Source organism: Callospermophilus lateralis, chromosome 3 (genome assembly GCF_048772815.1).
Source record: "Callospermophilus lateralis isolate mCalLat2 chromosome 3, mCalLat2.hap1, whole genome shotgun sequence".
NCBI classification, from domain to species: domain Eukaryota; kingdom Metazoa; phylum Chordata; class Mammalia; order Rodentia; family Sciuridae; genus Callospermophilus; species Callospermophilus lateralis.
Window position 1 is genome coordinate 140,938,502 of NC_135307.1, and position 14,417 is coordinate 140,952,918.

Below are 14,417 nucleotides of genomic sequence, written 5' to 3' on the forward strand. Positions count from 1 at the left end.
GGGATCTGAATGTATATATAATACTTTTAAACTTACTAACACATCTTAAAAAACTCATGCACTTTTAAAATAATAATGTCAAAGATTTTATATTTTTCTTTTTCCTTCTTAACTCATATTTTAACTTCTCCACAGATTGTTATTCTAATGTAGTATAGTTTTGTTGAGAATCCTTTATTAATCACTCTATTACATTTGTAAACAATAAGTTTTGCATGTATAATACATATGCTTACATAAAACCATTTTGATATATTTTGTTTCCTGCAAACAATAATTAATAGATGTTTTTAGACTGATGTATCATAACAATTATTAGTAGTACTCAATTGATCTGTAAGTAAAATAGATTGGTTATAAAGTTGGACAATTATTAAAGATAAATAAACTTCTACTGAAATTGTACTTCCTGATAAGAAAAATCTTATGCAAATGTTTTTCTCTGCATTAATGAAACAAAAGTGTGGTGGCAAAAACTAGTTTGTCTAGGATTTAACAATTTATCTTTTAAAAAAAAAGACTGTAAAAAGACTAAACCTTTAATAGGATGAAATAAAATGATAATTCTAACTCATCTAAATATTTAATATTTTTTAAAAGTTAGGTTTCAATGACTTCTTGAAAAACAGAGTGTGAAATATAACACATAAAATTGTACTTTGGATTTTTATTGGGCATCTCTTGAAAAATTTGGTAGTCCCATAAAATAGTCTAGCTACAGGAATATCTTCAGAGACAGCCACTGACTCTGCCCCTGCTGTTCAGAAAGAGTTTGCTTTCCAGCTATTGACTTGTCCTAGGGATGACTATTAAGCACAGATGACCAAAATTCCTTATTTTTAGACAGGTAAAAATTGAAAGGCAATTTTTAGCACTTCATGTTTCTTACTGCCTACTTGGGGTTCTCCTTACATTATATTCTTGGGCTAATTTGACCACTGTCTACTAATGAAATAATCTGAATTCGTGCACCAAGTTTCTGATATTTGAACTCCAGGGAGATAGCGGGCATATTAAAGGGAAGACAGGAATCCCAGTGGAGTATAAGTTTATGATCGCTTGATTATCATCAGTAAAGGAGATTTCCCTTTGTTTCACACTTAAATATTCCCGTTACTCAGGACAATAGACTGCAGTGGTAGGGAGAATTGAAGTGGATGACTTTTTTTTTTTTTTTTTTTTAAGTAGAAGAGCTAAGGGAACATGAAAGAGAATAATACATCAGGGTGTCAATGTTAAAAAAATAAGTGGTGCTAAGTTGGTTCAACAAAATATTAAAGGAGCAAAACTGCATATTAGAATCTAAATCTGAAAATCTTTTCTGCAGGAAGTGAATGCTGGGTATCAGAATGTGGGGAATTTCAAACAGGAACATGCCTTAAAGGATGCTGATGTACCAACAAAATTTCAATATTTTTCTTCAAGGCAATATCCTGGCTTCTTCCTTGGAAACCCCAAACACTTTGTAGAAATATCGATAATAATAATGCCTATAGCTATGTGTCCTGATCAACTACAGTGTACAATGCACTTTCCATACAAGACTTCCCTCATAGATAATGCTGCTTTTAAATTTTGTTTTGTTTTGTTTTAGTTGTAGATGGACACAATACCTTTATTTACTTATCTTTATGTGGTGCTGAGGATTGAACCCAGTGCCTCAAGCATGCTAGGCAAGTGCTTTACCACTGAGCCATGACACCAGCCACAGATACCACTGCTTTTTAAGAGATGGAAGAAATGTGATTCAGAAACTTTGAGAAAGTTGACCAAAGTCATACAGTCAGCAAGTGGCAGCATACCTAGTTTGATTCTAAGCTCCATTCTTCTCACTTTATTTGCATGAAATGACTAAAACAACAACAACACCAGTTGCCAGCTCCATTCACAAAAGCCACCAATATTATCCCATTCTTTCAACTATCACTTGACAAACTTGGAAAAGTGAGCCAAAGGACCAAGGAGTAACCAGGTGTTCCATGACCCAGCTTGTCTGAGCTGTGCTGTGCTCTCTCTGTACTTATTGTTAGGTTGCACCATCCCCTCATATTTCTTCGGCTTCTTGTACCTGTCAAGCATCCTCCAAATCAAAGGGGCTTTCTTGCATTGACTCACTTATTTCAACGTGACTGCTGAGTCTCTAAAGAAGATATATTCGACATGAATGAGGTTTTTCCTCCTTGGGTCTTTCTTCTACACTGAGTTATGTCTCACATTCATTCCTCCTTCTGCTGCAATATATTATATCTCCCCAATTCCTCATTTGTTTTCTAGACATTTCTACTTGGAGTGTCCAGTCTCTTAAGCTTGTCATCTTGTTGGTTTTCTGCTTGCCTTAGGATTCTGAAGGATTTTACCTTTTAAAAATCTCAGTTCCTTGGCTCCTGGGATCCTACCAGGATGCATAATCAAAGGTATTCAATTGGTATTCAAGTGACTCCAAAACCTTTTTAACCTTTTCTCTTCAGAAGTTAAAATAATGAGGGAAAATCAGTCACAAGCAGATGTTTTATTTGCATTTTCATTTGTAGCAGCTTAAACTAGTTTGTCTAGGTTGTCCATTTGAATAGGAATTATTCTCAATGAAAGCACATTTAACTATGTTAAGGTAAGCGATACCCAACACACTCCCTGGTGTTCATTCTCCGAGTTCCGAGTTCATAATATTTTCTATTTGGAAATTTGGCTGCAGAGTCATGGCTGAGAACTGCTTTACGTGCTCCAAATGGATTTTAATCATATAAGCTTCACCTTAAGTACTTTGCCTTTTATATTCATTTTATGCCACATTTCACACATTTGGAGATTTTAAATTTAAACAAATACTGTAATATACACTCAGACCACATAGTAGCAATTTGGCGTAAGTGTTGAACTTCATGTTTTCCCTTACTGAATGAATGATCAGCTCCTTGAGGACAGGAGCCATGACTAATTCATAGTTATATTCATTACACTTAGCTCAAAGCCTGATACTTATTATAGCAGAGATGCTATGTACTAAAAGAATAAACTCAGCCTCTCTTCTGTAAATTAAAATAACGTTCTTGTCATATTGTCTATAGGGAATGTAATTTTCCTGTGATGGAGACTCACTTGGACTGACCCTCCACCCCCTCCGAAGTATTTCATTGGCTGGCTAAGATTTTAGCTCATCTTGACAGGAAAAAAGACATCAACTGGTTGACCGTGTCCAGAAAGTACAGGATCCAAAAAGTATAGGAGGGTGTTGGCTTGGCATAGATCAATGAAAGATGAAGAGAGAAGCAAAAAATTGAGGAGATTCCAGTATCAAGTTCAAAGGAAAGCAAGAAAAGAATGTCCTCTGAAGGTTGTCATGTCAGAACCAGAAAAGCTTTGGAGACAAAGCAGAGATGTTCCTGGAGGTGATGAGAGACAGAGGAGACCAGGGAATAATCAGTCTTGTATGGCAAAATCTGGATCTCTAGGGAAGTAAGTAAGCACAAATGAGGCCGAGCCAATGAGGTCCCCGCAGAGAGAAGAAGGAACAAAGCTCCCATTCAAGTAGCTTTGGAAGGAGACATAATTTCATCTCAATGGTTTTCAAAGAACTAGTGGGTAAAAGATGAAGAGCACAGAAACAATAGTAACGGTCATAGCTGCCAACACATTACTGTCACTCAAAGTTATGAAGATCTTCTGTTTCTTTAGACTTGGGTATTTGAGTTCACTTTTGGAGAGACTTCCATACTATAAAAGTCACACTGCACAAAGCCAAACTGCTTTCCTGAAATAAAGATGTGGCTCAGAGGGCTTAAGAAACGTTTTAGCATGGAAAAAGGAAGGTGTTTCTGTGGAAGATCCAGGGTCACCTAGGGGCAGCAGGTGCTTCTGGAGACATGAATGGGGAGGGCTGAGAGGGAAGGGGCAGGATGTTGTTACCATCACCTTCTCCTGTGTCTGGGACCTTGTCTTTTTTTTGGCGGGGGGCAAGAAGCTGGCAACTGTTTGTCCAAGTAATGCTTTAGGTACTCTTTTAGTGGAGTTCCTTCAGACCCAGAAACAACATCTGGAGCAGGTTAGTCAAGGGGCCAATCATGTGCCATCTTTGCCATAAAACTTGCCTGGTTGTGCCTTCTCAAGGACTGCCAGCTTGGGAGTGGGCAGTTTCCAGCACAAATAATGGGTTTGTTTCTGTTTGTGTCACTATTAGCAGAAGCAGGGCGGATGCACTTTCGAGCAGCAACATCGACAATGGACAGTGACTCATGGCGCCCACATAGGAAGAGAATGAAAGCAGCATAGAAAGTACAGCTGGCAGGCATGCTTGTGAGGCTCCTGTGAGGCTCCCCTTTGGGACCAAAGGGGAAAATAATAACATGTAGCAAGAGTATTAAATGAAGTTCTTCAGAGGCAAAGAATTTAGCAGCATGAATGTTAGTCATATTAATTAAACTTGAATATTTAAGGAATTTTTACAATGATAAAAAGAATTTCAGTGCTATGGACTCTTTGTTCCCAAAACAATCTTTATGATGTTGTAGTTAATTGATTACTAATCTCTTTACCTTTTAGGTTCTTTTTTTCATTTCTTCTTCTTTGTTACGATGTCCTTAGTGAAGAATAACCCACGGAACCTAAATTCTTGCAGAAACATTTATTGTTGTTACTATTACTACTGTGGCCCTTATCAAGATTGCATTCCTCTTTAGAAGGTCAATAGTAGGCATATTGGGTCAAAATATGTCTTTTCCCAGATTCCTTTATAAATCCTTGGTTGGGTACACACATGGACATGTCTGCATAGTTACAGAAAGGGTGGCAGGAAAGAATCCTTTAAGAGAAGAAAAAAGAAGTTTGGGTTACAAAATCAAGGTTATACACATATGCAGTTTTTTTTTTCTTTTAAAATTTGTTACAAATATTTTCAAGTGTAAGTGAATAGTCTTAGATATTGAAATTTTAATGCCTGCATTGCACTGCATTTATGACTAAACCTACAATTATTTTATTACGATTAATTGTAATTTTAAAAACTATGTATCTTCACCAGTATTAATGTTTACTTTCTTCAGTATTCTAATCACTTTTACAAAATATGCAAAAATTCAATAATGTATTCAATTCATTGCACAAAGATTGCTTCTCTTAACTCTGGTGGAAACATTGCTGAGACTAATTTGGGCTCCTAGATGGCAAGTAGAAATGTACATGTTTATGAGGTTATGTCTGAAAGTCTAAGTAGACATAGCAAATGTGGTGTAGAAAGTCAATGATTTATGTGAAAGTCTATGTTTTTAGAAACATGCATGCAAAAAGTTAGAAGAATGCCTGAATGCTAGTAATACTCAAGTAGAATAAATAATAGAAAAAATGACATAAAAATCAGACTTCCTTTGCAATGCTAAAATGAGTCTCTCAGTATACCAATTATTAATTCAAATGAGTGAATACACTTATGATTTTTGATAAAATTTTATTTGAAAACTAATTTTTACTATATGAATAAATGACCTTTAGAATTTAAAGCAATCATGTGATCACGGATGCATTCTACAATATTTATGGCTATATGATACTCATATAGTTTAAATTAGTTTATTTTAAATTAATTTGAAGTATTGTAACCTGTGTCAGAAATGAACAAACTTTAGAGTTGCATAACTATATTATTTAACTTTTATAAAGACATATTTTAATAAAGAATTGGAAAACAAAGCAGGAGGCCAATCTTCATGATTCTTTTTCATCCGATCAATATAAATACATTATTTCAACCTTTTAAGTGTATGATAACATCACCTAAAATATCTTAAAGTATTTTTTCTTGTATTGTTTATGGGTAAGAAGTTAATGTCAAGGAATACTGTAGTCAGCAATCATCTTTGGCTTGATTTAGAATTTCGGGGAAATGTATGCCTTGGTTGTATATAGATTTTCCTTTTGATAAGAATATATTCTTTCCTGGGATATTTTTATGATTTTTATCAACCAAGGAAAAAAATAGGTGCTTCCTATTTAACAAGTTGCAAGGCTTGTGTTTAGTTACATGGAGTACGCTTGGTTATGATTTCAACAAATCCAGACAGAGCTACCAATCAGTCTCAGGCCCTTCTCTCTGAGCAGCGTATAGATTCCCAGGAGGAAAAGGATTCCCAGTATGTGCTTCTTTCCCTAAAGAGTTGATAACTTTATAGAGTCACATGGCTCTCCAGCCTTGCACCAGTGCCCAACAAGAGTCCATGCCCTTTGATGGGAACTGGGCTCTGTGCATCACTGAATTCCTGTGTTACTTCAGGTTTTAGCATAAGTCCACTTTTCCCTTGGTCTACAAAGAGCCTCTTAAACAGCTTGATGTGTCCAGCCTCTGTGAGGTAGAGTCAGAAAGCATAGTTAGAAGTGATTCCAGTAGACATCAAACCATGTGCTGAGAGTAATGCAATACTTTTCTTGAAATGTGTGGCAGAAATGATACTAGGAAGGAGTTCAGAGGAGGGATGCTCAGGTCATGGAAAGCCAGCTAGGGAAGCCCTTGAATAGGAGAGAAATCTTGAGCAGAATGTTGTTGAACAAACTTGGAGGGGGGAATTGATAGTTTGCATATTTTGGGGGTACCAAACGAGTTTAAGCTTTTCTATACATATGGTTATAGATTCCCTGACAGAGAAACTCACTCAAGATCTGATTCCACCTCTCAAGCGGTTGATGACTTTGCAAAACCCCATGGCACCCCAAGACTCCCTCTGATGCCTAACCACAGTTTTTATGAGCACTATGATATTACATGAGTTTTCTTCCTCACTGAGCACACTCTCGTTGGAAAGTCAAATTCAGACACTGCTTCCCATTGTTGTCTTCCACTGCTACAGTCAAGAAATTTTCTCTGCCTCACTATGGTCGGTAACAGCCTGGGAGCCAGTCCATGACACATGCTCACAGCCAGGGAGCCAGTCCATGACACATGCTCTGTGGACTCTTACTATAAAGTTAGTATCCAAATACAGGGGTCACTGGTTGTTAGATTGGCTGCAGCTGTGGCACTGGTGTGCAGATCATATTGTTTCTGAATGTGGAGCCTGTTGACTATAGACTCCCTAGAGATGTCTAGGCTGCTCTCCATTTTCCATGCCTAGTTTCCCAGCTTTGCACTATTCTAAGAGTTCCTGTTTCTCTTTTAGCTCAAGAGCTGGAATAGGCTTGTATTGCCTGCAACTGAGAGCCATGACCCAATTAGGGTGGATTTGAATGAATGCAAAGAAGAGCATTCCAAGTAGAAGAAACAGCATCAGCACAAGCCTAGAGATAACAAATCATCTACCTGGATCAGTGGAGAGAGCACCAGAACAGGTCCTGAGCTTGGAGGCAGATAAGTGACAGGGGATGGAAGAGAAGGCAGAAGGGATGTTTTATTGATTGACTACTGCATGCCAACCATATTTTCATAAATTGTTTTAGCTAAGTTTTACCATCCTTTGATTTTCAGAGAGTTAAGAAATACAGACATTGGTATTTATCTTCCTTCTCTGAGAGGCCATGGTAGAAATTTCAAGGACTATGTGGGACAGTGGAAGAGAATTTTTGTCTATTCTTTTTCGTCATTACTGCCTATTAAGCATGTGTATAACTTCTTGACTCATGTGTCTGTTTTACCTATGAGTGACAGGTGAGCTAAACAACACATGATGTTAACATGCCTGTGTGCATATCCTGCTCATTCATTATTTAATAGAAACAGCCAAAGAGCTTTAAGCACTTTTACCCAGGTATTAAGCACATACATTAGTCGGAAATTTATTTTTACTCCAAGGCGGATAATTTATTACATCCTGTCTATTGTCTTAAACTGAATTTTAAGACAAAAGAACATTGTGTTCTAAGCCATCTTTCCAAAGCATCATCACAGATGATTATGGAACCATTCTCAGCATAATTTTCAGGCAGGATTCACAGGTCCTTTGCAACTAGAAGGAAGCCTAGTTTGATCCTTTCACTTTAGAAAGGAGGAAGTGGAAACCACAGAAGGGAATTGCCATCAGTATGGAGATGTTTAGTAAAAAAAAAAAAAAAAAATTGGGGAAGGGAAATTGAGCATCTTAACTTCTGATCCAGTTCTCTTCCCACTCGACTGCATTAAGTTTGACATAAATTTTATGAGTACAGTAAAATTTTATATCTAACTGGGGCTCCTTGGGATCACTTTCTTAGACAGCCTAAGTAATCGCAGGCTTTTATATATCTTCTTCTGAGAGCATTGTTCATAGGAGTCGCAAATGCCTGAACATTAATCATATTTTCATTTTACACAGATCAGGTAACGTGAGTCATGTACGTCGTATTATTCCCATGATAATTTCCTATTAAATATTATCATACTGAAAGGATAGAAAATCCATTTCTCAAATAGCTCACTGTTCCACAGAGAGACCAAGCCCTCCCACATTAAGGTTATAGCAGTTTGTACTAGACCCTTCTGGAACCCAAACTCAAAGAAAACCAAGAACAGCGCGTAGAGTGGAGTTGAACCATTGCTTATAAATAAAGATGACAGTCTGAACTTACTTGATATGTTCTTTTAAAATCTTTCATAGCGAAGGATGTTTGCATACACTCTTACTTAACATGAAACCAGGCACCAATGAGGACTCTGTTTGAGAGCAGAGTTTGCTTGGTAGCTGAGTCTGGTCCCACAGAGTCAATTCTGATGTGTTACTCTATGGCCATGAACGTGTTACAGGCCCCCACCCTCAAGTGGGCTCTCATGTGTGACAGCTGTGTTAAGTGAATCCACCACCACGTTCTCATCACTGTCACCGTGTCCACACAGAAGCGTTTACTATGCCCTTCTTGGTGGTGGATCCTCACCTCCTGAGCTGTCACTCATTGGTGTCTTCAGAGGACCCTTCCCTGGCCGCTGGCTTCTTCTTTCAACCCTGGCTCTCAGATTTCATCTCCAACATCTTTTGGTGGTCCATTTGGCGCCACAGTTATTTATTCCATGGTTCATGGGCCCATGTGAACCTCCCTCGCCTCTTACCTACTATGAGTCCTGTTTTCTGTGATTAAAAAGTCCACTTTGAAAAGTGAACCCACTGAAAAACTTCTTTCCACATACCTGTCTTTTAAATTTTGTCATTATCTATAATATTTTTTTCAGTCTTTCTCTCAAATTCTAAATTGGCTCCTGAACCCCCCAATTGCTGGCTAAAGGCTTAATACCTATTGGTAGCTAAGCCTCGGGCCAGCTGCCTACTGATCTAAACTTCTCTTTGAATTCCACCTTCCCCTTGGCTCCACTGACTTTCATGATGAGACACTAGGTTTCTCTATTTCTCCACTCCTGCCCTGTCCTCCTACCTGGGTCTGTTATTATTCCTCAGTGTTCCCAACCCTTCCCCCCAACCTGCCAATTTGCTGTATGTAACTGAGCATAGTCCACTAAATCATGCACACAGTAAACCTGATATGATTGGAGTGGAATTCAAGAGAAAGGCTGACATGGGATATGCAAACCATCTTTAAGAGCAGTCCTTAAAGGACCCTATTACAGAAATGTAGATATAATAGAAAGTGACCTGGTTTGTCATGAACTTTCAATGCTTTCTGGCTGGATCTCCTCATTTGATCTGTCAGGGCATGGTAATGTTAACTTACCCCTAAAAGAGGTTAGGAAGCATTGGATTGGAAATGCCTTTTGACCAAATGGGACATGATGTTGATATGTGTTGTATAACATGTTGTGATGAGAGAGCCCCTAGGAAAACATATGGAAACAAAGAGAGACTCGCGTAGGGCCCTGCAGCTTGGCTTCCTTCTTGGAAACCAGGAGATGCTATGTGGCAGGGTCTAGACCCTGCTGCCATGAGAGGGGCAGGGAAGGATGGGTTAGCTTGGCTGACCTTTCACGGATTGTTGTGGAAACACAAGCGAAAAAGAAGTTCGGGTTTGGCTAAGAAAGGATGACCCTTCTCAAACAATCGGAGCTCTCATTTAAAAATTTTAAAATTTCTGTTTGGGGATTCATAGGCCAGAGTTTCAACTCTTCCTGGTTAGTACCAGTTATAGTGCCTGGAACAGAATAGGCTTCAAAAACTATGTGACGCAAGAGCCCAAAACAGATGCCAACACAGATGCCCACACGCTGTTGCTTCTATATGACTTTTTTGTGAAGCTTTTCATGTGTGGTTTCCTACTTCCTCTGGCTTTTGCTTAGACAAATGTTCTTGGTTAACATAGAGCTTGGCATTTTCATACACTCCATTCCTATTCAACCAACAGAACCAATCTTCTGAAATTTCACATTAAATTAAAAATGTTCAAATGGCACCATAAAGAAATAACATGAGGAAGCACCAGGTTTTCTTCTCATTGGAGTGTCTCTCACTCCTCTTTTCACAAATCCCATGAGCCCCTGATAACTATTATCTCCTGCAGTGAAGATTTAATATCTAATTTTTATGACAATTAATGGTCAGTGCTCATTTTTCCAAATGGCTGCAGCAATGTTGAAAGATTAATAGCTGCCCAGTGTTTGGGCCACTTGTAAAATCTCCCTTTACTTTAAAAAACTCTTTGCCAATAGACCAGCTGTTGGTCTGTGGCCATGCTGAAGTTCTTGTCTCACTTCGTCCCTATCTTTTTAATGGTCTCATTTCTCTTTAAATGTGTGGCATGTGAAAAATGTTGGCTTTTTGTCTTCACTTTTTTTAGTAATTTTACAGTGTAACTTTGTCCCTAGTTCTTCTTGCTCCAATTCTCTACATAATAGTATTATTAATAAATACAGCATGATATAGCATTTATGGAGCAATTGCTTCATCTCTGATCCCATTGGAGATAATGGAGAGAAGGAAAAAAAAATATTAGCAATGAAATCTCCACCCGGACTCATGCCCACTTGTCTGAGGGCTAATTCTCAATACTGCTGTCATCTTTCTTCTCTCTTCACCTCACCCTTCATCCCCAGTTGCCTTTACCAAGAAAGATACCATCTTGATTCCTTCCCTGGTTCCCATAGCTCACAACACCTTCTTGATCTCAACACTTAGGGGAAATGAAAAGTAACTTATAATCTTTTTAAAAGACATTTTTAGTTATAAATGGATGCAGTATCTTTATTTTGTTTATCCATTTATATGTGGTGCTGAGGATTGAACCCAATGCCTCACATGTGTGAGGCAAGCACTCTGTCACTGAGCCACAACCCCAGCCCATAGCTTATCATCTTGAAGAGGGTTCTGTCCCTGTTGTTTGATATAACTGGATACAGTGCATTAGTTTCCTGCCTCTTATTAACTGGTCCCTAATAGACATCTACGCTCTTTTCTCTCCATTCCTAAAAACTTGGAATTTTATTCTTGCATCTATTGACACACATAGCTGAGGCCTTTTTTAGATGCACCTTCTCAATAGACTTTGTTATATTTCTTGTTTTCCAAAATTTCATTTGTTAGTGATCTTTGAGTCTTCATTTGACAGCTTTGGGAACTGAGACACTCAAAGAGCCAGCTCACACATTCTTGGTGTCTGTTTCCTTCCAAATTTTCACACAAACCTATGTACCTAGGAAACTTTAAACCAGGATGAAGTCAGTGTTGGTGGGGATAGGTAGGGTGTAGAGTATGATAGTGTTTTATCTTATAGCTCCTGGAGAACCTTTAGAGAACTTTAAGGCATTTGGATGGATTAGAATTGTTTGTTGAACTTTTCCAGTACACACCCTTGAAGACCTGGACCTTGGATTGAGGGTGACCAGGCAATGAAAACCTTTGAGTTATGGTGGATTTCAAGGAGAGCTGCAGCTAATGCATGTAATAGGTATGGGAGTGAGGGGCCCGAGCTTTCTCATGGGAATAATGCACTTTCAGAAATTCAGAATTTCATACAAGAATATGGGGATTTGTTGGCTCATGTAAATACAATTCCAAAAAGTTCTCTGCAGACCTAACTGGTAGCAGAGTGTGAAACTCTCTCATGGGGGGCTCTGTCTCCATGCCTTTGCTATACTTCATATTTCATCTTGGTCCCTTCCCTCCTGTGTTGAATACTTCCTCTTACAAAGTCTCCACCATGTCCACCTTCCTACTTATCCACCACCACCTTCTCTATCGTCTCCATCACAAATGTGTACCAAGCACCAACTTGGTATTGTGTATTTACTGGGCTGAGAGAACAGAATTAAACAAAGATGACAGAACTATCTGCCTTCAGGTATCACATGGATTTACGTGAATCAGAGCAAGTACTTTAAATGGAGGTATGTGCATTGCTTTGGCACTACTATTTGGTTTTACATTATCCTTCATCTTTATTGATTCCCAGATTTTCTACTTCCCTGACTCTGGCCACATTTCCCCATAGCTCTCATTGCTCTGGGAATTTCTACTGGCACAAGACAATGAACAGCTGAGCCTTCAGCCTCCATTGTCACAATGCCTTCCCCAGCAGAACAGGAGGCAACTATACCTGACAGGACTCCTTCCAGAGGACTCAGCATTAATTCCGTCCTAGCATCCTCTCAAAACCAGAGGACCAAGCCCTGGACTACAACAACTTAACTCTCTTAGTACTGGATACAAAAGGATTTCTGTAGGAATAGAAAGCAATGACCTTATTAGCTTAAAAAAAAGAAGAAGAAGAAGAAGAAGCGGGGTGGGGGCAGGGGGAGCGGGGGGATGTGTTTCAGGGCATGCCAGATTTATTGCATAAGTGAATAAGCTATAAAATCTAACAATTTGCACTTCCTTGTATAATCCAGTATCTGAAAGGAAAAAAAATGACGTAAAAATGTTCATAACTCTTTGGATTTTTGTCACATAATTAATTGGTGTCCTTTGCTCATGGAGACGATTGGGTACTTAATTTAGCAATATAGTTTAATGACAAGTGGCATAGTAATAATGTATGTATTTAGAGTTGGGAGGTTGCCTTAGGAAGCACTGGATCCAAGTCCCTCATTTTACGGAGGAGTAAACTGAGGTAGGGGAGGAGAAGTGGTGACAGAGCTTGGGAAGAAGTTAACCCCTAGACCAATACTTACCCATTAATGTAATGATGTAGTCTGAGCAGGCTCAGCCCATTTCGACCTCGGGAACCCATTCTGGGTTGCCTGGACAACAAGCTAGCTGGGATCAGTGGCCCTTATTGTCTCTGCAGGATGGGGCTCCTGCCCCCAGCAGGGGAAGCAAAATACTGTGCTACTTGAGTTCTCCATGTGTGCAGAGCCAGCATCCCCATGACAACTGTAAAGTGTGGGTGCCTTGGAGCCAGACTGCTAGAAATAAGCAGCATGGCTTACCCCAACATGGCTCCTCTTATTTTTGCCCTATCAGAAGAGATTCACACTGGGGTGGGTACACTGGAATACTGAGGCCCATTGCAGGCCCTGCAGTCTCTATAGAGGAGGGTTAGAAAATCAAGCGGGCACTTTCCTTTTCTCCTGCCAATCTCGACCTAGGTCATTGCTCCCCAGCTTTCTGTATTCTTTGCCCACTTTGTGTGATATTGTGGAACATGACCCCCACCCCCCCACCAGTCCTGTTAGGTGAAAGTTCAGCAACTACCTACCTGGCAAGACACACACTTAACCTCTGATCTTTAATATTCTAATTGCAGACTAGAATTAGATTTCCTTCTAACTACTTAATAGGTCTCTCGAGAAAAACATGATGAAATCGACGTGTGCTTTACTTATGGGTGAGGTTCTTGAAATGAAAGCATTTTATAATTTGGAGTGTTTGGGTTTTGCTCTTTCATATAAGAAGCTCACTTGGCGGAAAAAGTACCAGCTCATTCTCTTGCTAATTCTGGGCTTATCGCACATTCAGTGTTCCATAAAGGTTGACTTGAAAGCTTTCATTTAAAACCCAATTCATATAAATTAGTGTACTACTCAAAATGTCAGGCTGCTAATAGGACATACATAGCAACTGGAAATTGAAATAAGTGCATTTTAATAGAGCTCAGAATTAGGATTTCCTCTATCTGTTTGACGTAGTATCACAATTATAATTGAGGGTAAATTTTTTTCTGTTGGCATTTAATGATCCTCTCTCCAGAAGTATCAATCATACTGAATTTGCTTATGCACTTTTTCAGACATAAAACAGTAAAAAAAAAGAAAGAAATCCGAAACTCATTAATTATGGTACTAATTCTGAATATCATGTCACCTAATACTGATAGAGGAAAGGAAGTTGTAGATCTAAGATTATTCTGTTGATATCTAAGTTTATTGTATTGATATTTCTCCTAATAAGTACCTAATGAGGACCCACGTAAGTATGGCATTATCTAACAGTTATTTTCATTATGTTTTAGTTTCATCTGAAAAAAAGTTTTAGTTGCCTTTTCCCTTTAAATCTTTAAAATATGGTCTGATTAATTCCTGCACTGCTATTTTTTGAGGTTTGAATAAATCCGAGTCCCTTTTCCAAACAAAATGCAACAACAAGAATGTA